Raw genomic sequence first — 7,629 nt, 5'->3', positions numbered from 1 at the left:
AGGGAGATAAACCTCAAGGTCTGACTCAAGGGTTAGGAGAAGATAAAGAGGAAAGTGCTGAGGAAGAAGAAGCCGAGGAAGCACCAGTTAAAAGAAAAGCCACAACTCCTCCTGCTCCTCAATCCAAGGGGAAGAAAGTAGCTGCTCCTGCACCAAAGAGACTGACCACAAGGGTTGCAGCACAAAAATCTCAAGAGGAGGAAAAATGAAAGAAGAAAGACTCAAAGAAGACTATTGCCGAGTCAAAGAAAAGAAAATTTATTCCCCAGCCTGAAACAGATGAGGAGAAGATGGAGTCAGAGGACAACAGTCAATTTCAAGTGGTAAGACACAAACCTCAGACTGCTATTGATAAATTATGTTCAAAAATTAGGAATGATGATTTGAAAGGTTTAAAGAACCTGAATTTTTCTAAGCTCACCAAAGAAGAGAAAAATAAATTAGAGGAATCTGTGTATGCTTTGATGGCTGAATATAAGCAGACAACTCTAGAATTAGATGAATCTATGCCAAAAGAATTGTATAAAATTGTAGAGGATAAATGGAATTTTTGTTTACAAATGGAAAAGGAAATAAGGGAGTCAACATTAGCTAGATTGTTGGCTGATTTGACTAAAGATCAAGTAACAAATGCAGTAAAAAGGCATAATACTAGATTCACTCCCAAGCATAGAGCATTCAACATATTACAGAATAAAATTGAAGAGGTAGTTACAAAATCCACAAGATTGTGGAAAATAGTTTACAAGAAAATAGAAGATGTGTATAATGAAGAATATAAGGTAGAGGCAAGTGTCAAGACAAGGGAAAAGAAGGTGTTAGGAACCAAAGAAAAAGAGAAGGAACAAGTAGAGAAGAAAAGTGAAGAAGAAAAGGAAGAAAAGACACATACAGAGGAGAAAGAGGAAGAGAAAGATACAGCTGAGCCACAAGATCAAAGTATGCAAGACACACAGGTATCTCCTCCTAGTCCTCCTCATGCCACCATTACACCTGCAGATATTATAAAAATAAAAGATGTTACAGACACTTCAAATCCAAACATCAATCCATTAACTGTAGAGGATTTAGAAATCCTTGACCAATCATCACTAGTAGCAAAATTAAGTTCAAATCCTGTATTGGTCAATGTTGATGAATTATAGAATCTAGAAGTTAAAACAAAGACAGTCAAGGTAAAAGCACAAATGCCACCTTTGACCATACAAACTATTGGTATTCTATTTCTTCCACCACCATCTCCACCAAGTGTAGTCACTTATACACTTCAAATGCCAAGTACAACAGTAGGGGAAATAAAAGAAACATCTGAACAACCAACAAGTTCAACCCCACCTAGCAATCATAAAATGGATACTCAAGCTGAAGAAAAAGATGAGATAAAGAAGAAGGAGGAGACTACAATACAAACACTGGTTGCATTACCAAAATCTGACACTCCAACTCAGACTCTTCAGTAGCCCAACACAGATGGGTTACAGTTACAAATCAGGACACTAGGCTCGAGCTCATCAAAGGCAGTCAGAAAACTTCACTATGGAGTTCTTGAGCTTGATGAAGAAATAAAGATCCCATATTATGAATCTAGCACTCTTACTGAAGAAAAGATCAATGAAATTCAGAGTGCATTGGACAGAAGAAGGAGACAAGAAGCACTAAGAAAAGAACACAAGCATAAGCTTACCTTGAATGAAATCAAAGACATATTCACAGAAGCTTTCTGCTTACAGTCTCTAGATGAGTCAAGACCAATTATAGAGCAACTATCTGATATAGTTGACTAGGTGACTAGTGAAGACCAGGAAATAAATGCCAGATTGCTTGAATGGTCAGAAAGGAAGTTCCAAGGCAAGGTAAATAGTAAAATATTTGGTGATATAGCACTGTCACAAGAAGAACTGGCAAAGAAAATTAAAGCAATTAAAACTATACTAGGAAACATCTTTTCCTTGTACAACAAGTTGTGTGAATTTTCCACATTCACACAGGACACTAGCCAAAAAATACTGAGCTTGGAAAATAATCTAAAGATTTCTAGCATGCAACTCCCCACAAATCCAACTTAGAGTGACAAACATTTTGCCCAATCGCTTCACACACAAAGAGAGTTAGTTGTCTTAGCAGTAGAGGAGGCAACCACAAAAGCAATTGATGCAAATTCAATCATCAATAACTCCTCATTTGGAACTACTTCACAAGGAGCAGATAAATGCAGAGACAATCCTCAAGAAAGACCCCAATCTTTCTTCATCTGATGGACTTGTATACCTAGCAGCAAAGATTGACATCCAGCATAAGACATTGGATGCCGCACTAGCAAATTGGGATGCAGCTTTGAAGGTACTCCTTGAAGTTAATAGTACATTTTTGGCCAAGTATGGCATTTCATTATAAGACCCTTGACATAAGTGTCAAAAAGGGGCAGAATAAGTATGGGGGAGTGATAAGAAGAGATTAATTATGGGGGAGTAAGTACAAGAATGAAATGATAAGTATGATAAAAGGGGGAGATAGCAAATTTTGGGAGCAAATTTTGAGATAGCAAATTTTGATCAGTCAGAATGTAGAAACAGGACAAAACTCACTGAGTGTACATACAGGATCAACTAATAATGAGTCATAAGGATCTTAGTTAAGTGTTTTTGCCACTCATGTCAAAGGGGGAGATTGTTAGTTTAAAGAATAAATTTGACAACTGAGTGTCAATACAATTAACCATTTTTCCACTAAACAATGTCAAATAAAGAGTAGGTGCTGAGTAATATTAAGTTCCGAGCTATATCAAGTGTCGAGTAATAGAAAGTGCCAAGTGTAACAAGTGCTAAGTGTCAACAAGTGTCGAGTAACAACAAGTGTCGAGTATCAACAAGTGCCAAGTATCAACAAGTGCCGACTGTTAACAAGTGCTGAGTGTTAACAAGTGCTGAGTGTAACAAGTGTCGAGAAATAGTAGGTGCCGAGTGATATAGTTTTGTTTAGGTGCTGAGCTATCCAGGAAACAACATGTACCGAGCATCAACAATGCTTCAGGAGTCGAGTAACTCAGAATATCAGCATAAGAGTTTGTAATTGCACAAACTATGATGCAAACAGTTTTTGTAGCCAACATAAGGAAAATCTCGAAGGATTTAATGATGAGATTGAATCTTTTATCTTTCCTATTCAATCTACATGCAGCCAATAAGAAAAATGATAAAGGCATGCAACCAATCAGTAAAAGACAAGTATAGAGCAAGAAATTGAGATTCAATATGGATCGTAGATCCATATCTAATCCTAAGTCTTTGAAGTCTTTATAAGGAAGATGAAATTTCATTGTAAATATATTAGTGGACATACAGGGGTGCACAAGAAAATCTATTTTCAGAAGCGAGGGTTATCAGATCATAAAGGATCAAGATTAGAGAAAGCGGAACAGGTGCCTACATTCAGCAATCAAGGATTGTAAACTATCAGATTCATTATATCTAATACTTTAATCCTATGGTGATAGGTTAGCTTAGTAGCTATTTTGTAGATCCTTTAATTAGGTGAGTAAAATCCTTTAACAGGGTGACACTTCATGTTAAGTGTTTGTAAAGCCTTTAACCAGGTCACTATTGATATAGTGTAAAGCCTTTAATAGGGCAGGCCTTTAACAGGGCAGACCATCAGAAGTGGTTGAACAATATTGCTGCAGTAATTTTTGTGGGTATCATCCCCACCCCAGCTTTACCTTCTTATTCCTAGAGGGTTTCTGGGTTACCAAATTCCAGTGTTATGAGTTGTTGATGCATGTGTTTAGTTTCATATTTGTTTGATGTATTTACATGCATGCAATTTACTTGCAGTTAAAAGTTTTATTGGCTAAAGTGTGATACTTATGATTCACCACCCCCCCCCCCCCCCCCCTCATAAGTACTCCTTCCATATTTGAGTATTCCAACAATATTGTAATATATTTGTAGAGATATCAATAAACAAAAATGTGAGAGAAAAAAGTGCTTAGCACATTTGAGTTCTTTAAGAAGTCAGGAAAGAAGTTAAGCGTATTGTATGTGTGCTTCCAACTTTCCCTTTGGCATAGACTTTGCAATTTAATTCACAATAGCATTGCAACTTTTGCCACTAGATATCTTCAAGAAAAAATATTTACTCTTCTGTTCTCCCATTACAAGAAAAAATTAATAACACCAACCCTACTTAGGCTTCACAACAATCAAACAGATAAATATATTCATCTATAATTGCAAAATTGGGACTTAATAAAAACATTCTACAATATCTTTAAACAAGGGTTACAAGCACATACTATATACAACATATACTAGTATTATCTCAGCCAAACACAAATGAACATATGCTTGCATTGAAGATGGCATCATTATGGAAATGGCATTCATTTATAAGTATGTACACCATGAAAAAATCATCCCTACAGAATCAAAAGCTTAGACAATTAAGTATGAAGAACAACTGACCTAAAAACCATAGGGCAATAATCTTTCTATCTAAACTCAATGGACTAATGAGGAGTGAATTTTGATCCCTTTGGAGGGAACCGCATCCATATTTGAGCTTTGGGATGAAAATCACCAAGGGAAATTTCATGGATTTGTTCAAGTGTTATCCTCCCTATAGTATACCTGCACATGCACATAATGTCAAAAGAAAATATGCATAGATGCTTTTTTGGAGGATTTTAAACTTACTTGTTATGTCAATAATTACTTAGGAAAGAAGGGACATTTCTTTAATTAATGTCCATCCTTCAATCTCACCAGATCAACAATTTAATATCAAGATGCCATTAAACTAAATTTAAGGTTTACTCCAAGTAGCACAAGAATGTGACAAGCTTTTGCCCCAAGGGCATCAAAAGGGCTATCCAATAGAAACACTAACTATGAGGTGTACTCCCAAGTTCCTTAGAGGTTGTTCTTGTCCTTCCTCTTGCAAATCTTTTTGATAGTGATGTTTGCTAGTGATTTCTTTTCTGGTTACAACATAACAACATATTCTTAATCCTACTCATTGATGGTAACTCTGAGCCACCTAGTTCTGTGATTACATTATGATTTGGCAAATTTTAGTCAGATTTTATGCCACTGACCTTCACATGAGAATTTTGGAATAATATGAAAGAAAAATATTAGGAACTAAGTGTCAACTAAGTTTCTAGGGGCATTTTCAAACTATTGATTAAATTCTCACTTTACAACTTATCATCAATGAGGCTAATCAATAGACCGTTAAAGTCTTTCATTTATCCAATGACTTTCAAAAACCCTTGGATACCACACCTAGAAGTTTTAAAATATTTAAAATAATAGAGCCCATGAATGATCTATAATGTTTTGATAGGCCACAATAGTTCTAGTGATGGACCTAAAGGCCACCCATATTAGGAACTAAGTGTCAAGAAAGTTTTTGGGGGCATTTTCAGACTATTGTTTAAATTCTCACTCTACAACTTATCATCAATGAGGCTAATCAGTAGATTGTTAAAGTCTTCCATTGCTTCACTAACTTTCAAAAGCCCTTGGATACCACACCTATAAGTTTCAAAATATTTTAAATAATAGAGTCCATGAATGATCTATAATGTTTTGATAGGCCACAATAGTTCTAGTGATAGACCTAAAGCGAATTTACTCAAACATAATAATATGCATTGATTTTGTTAAAGTACATATATTTGACAATGCTTAGATGTAAAATCACAAGAAATATGCCACAACTAAGAAAAGTATATATTGCAACATATTTAAACAATTTAAGCACAAGATATTATTACAATTGCCAAGATCCTAGAGAAATCCAAAACCCTAAATTATGAAATAATCATCTCAGCATTTTTTTGCTAAGAATACACAAAACCAAGCTAGAAAGAAAATCCACCATATTCCCAATTGTAAGTTTAGCATCAGCTCATAATTTATATGCCCCTTAGAAATAGCTTCCCTAGGTCTCTTTACCTCTTTCATATGTGGCTTTAATCTTCTTCTCCTTGAAGCTCTTGACGTGAAATATTCTTTATTAGAATCGTCAAGACAAACCTTACTAAATTCTCTTTCTATTGCAGAAAACATATTTTTATCCCCTAGTGATTTACTACTTCTTTCTCGTACTAAATCAAATGTGTCAAAGCAATTGATTGTTGAGTCACTATGTGGATCCTAGGTGCATATACTATCAAAGGGTCTATCAGCAATGGAACTATTGCATCCATCAATAGATAAATTTCATTGTTTCTACAATCTACAGTGAGTATTCTTTTTTGTAATTTTAGCTGATTGATTATGGGCAACTATTTCACAAGCCAATATGTATGAACCTTTTTCCCTCTAAGAATCCATATCACCATTGCAGCTATCAATATCTTCTCTACTATCCCAACTTGTAGCTACTGATGAAGTAGAATTGGGATAGCACTTCCCCTTACAAGCCTTCCTATTCTTGTTCCAAATTCCAACATAACTGCTACTATCCACCCATGTATATGCACCTTCCCCATGTTCAAGCCCATCAATTCACTCACCCTCATAATTATTTCCACTAACCCATGTCAAGGTCCCATGTCTAGACATGAAACCCCCCTTCCATTCCCCTTCATATTCATTCCCTTTTCCCTAAACATACCTTCCTTGCCCATCTAGTACAACTATGTTTCTAGTACCCCTCATAGAAATTCTCATTCACATATTATTTCAAGCCATACCCATGCTTCTCACTCATCACCCATTGACCCTTATAAGTGAACCATCTATGCTAGTGTATGTTCCAATCCCATCCATGGAACTAGCCTTGAAATCTCCTTCATATATTGCTCCTAAAGGCTAAGAAACCATGCCTTTACTTGTGTTCTCCCCCTTATGCCACTCTCCATACATGCACCCATCTACCCACAAGTATTTACCAACCCCATCTGGTAAATTTTCCAAGTAGGATCCCTAGTAGAAATCCTCATTGCGGTAAGCTCTCTCTCCTTCCCCTACAATCACATTCAATTCTTGTTCATCTTCATCGTCACTATCAGCAACATGTACCACTAGACCAAACATATAGAACACCCCACCACTTGACATTTTCTCTATTGCCTACAACAACTTGAACACCGTTGTTCCATACATTTTTTTTCAAGCCTGCACACCCATTGTTTCACATGAGGTCGAAGGTTCCAATCCCCCCAAGCCTTAGACATTATAAATTACAATATATTCTTCGCCCAAATCATAACAATACCTATTTCAATGTAGTTGTAGGACTACTACGACATGCTAGATTGTACAATCTTCAAGCCTAATCCTTGCAAACCACTTTCATCTAGACTGTAGGTAGACCAAGACATAAAATGAGCTCCCTGTGAACACCCACAACATCCAAAGCATCTAGCCTATGGAATCACGATCATTAGTAACTACATCATGATATGTTTTAGAGGAATCATAGGTAATACTTTAGTAAGTATGTTGAGGATTCAAGTTTAGAGATTCTAAATATTTTAAGAAAATTCAAGGAAACCCTTACACCATGCTCTAGCTCTAGCTCCTTCTCGTGCTCTATCAAACATTAATGAAATTGAAAATGATTTTTCATTTTGAAGTTAAGCCCATGTTGGTCAAAATTTTGACCAACACGGGCTTAGAT

The 7,629-nt window shown here is 35.9% G+C and overlaps 1 pseudogene; it reads right to left on the bottom strand.

The window, feature by feature from the left end:
- Positions 1–4,438: 4,438 nt before the first annotated feature.
- Positions 4,439–7,112, bottom strand: LOC149562059 (uncharacterized; annotated as a pseudogene).
- Between the last annotated feature and the right edge of the window lie 517 nt (positions 7,113–7,629).

The sequence above is a fragment of the Cupressus sempervirens genome, chromosome 4, assembly GCF_028749045.1.
Source record: "Cupressus sempervirens isolate cs-2001-9-10 chromosome 4, ASM2874904v1, whole genome shotgun sequence".
Lineage (NCBI taxonomy): Eukaryota > Viridiplantae > Streptophyta > Pinopsida > Cupressales > Cupressaceae > Cupressus > Cupressus sempervirens.
Note: the sequence above shows the minus strand (reverse complement) of the source record. Positions and strands in the feature narration are given on the sequence as shown.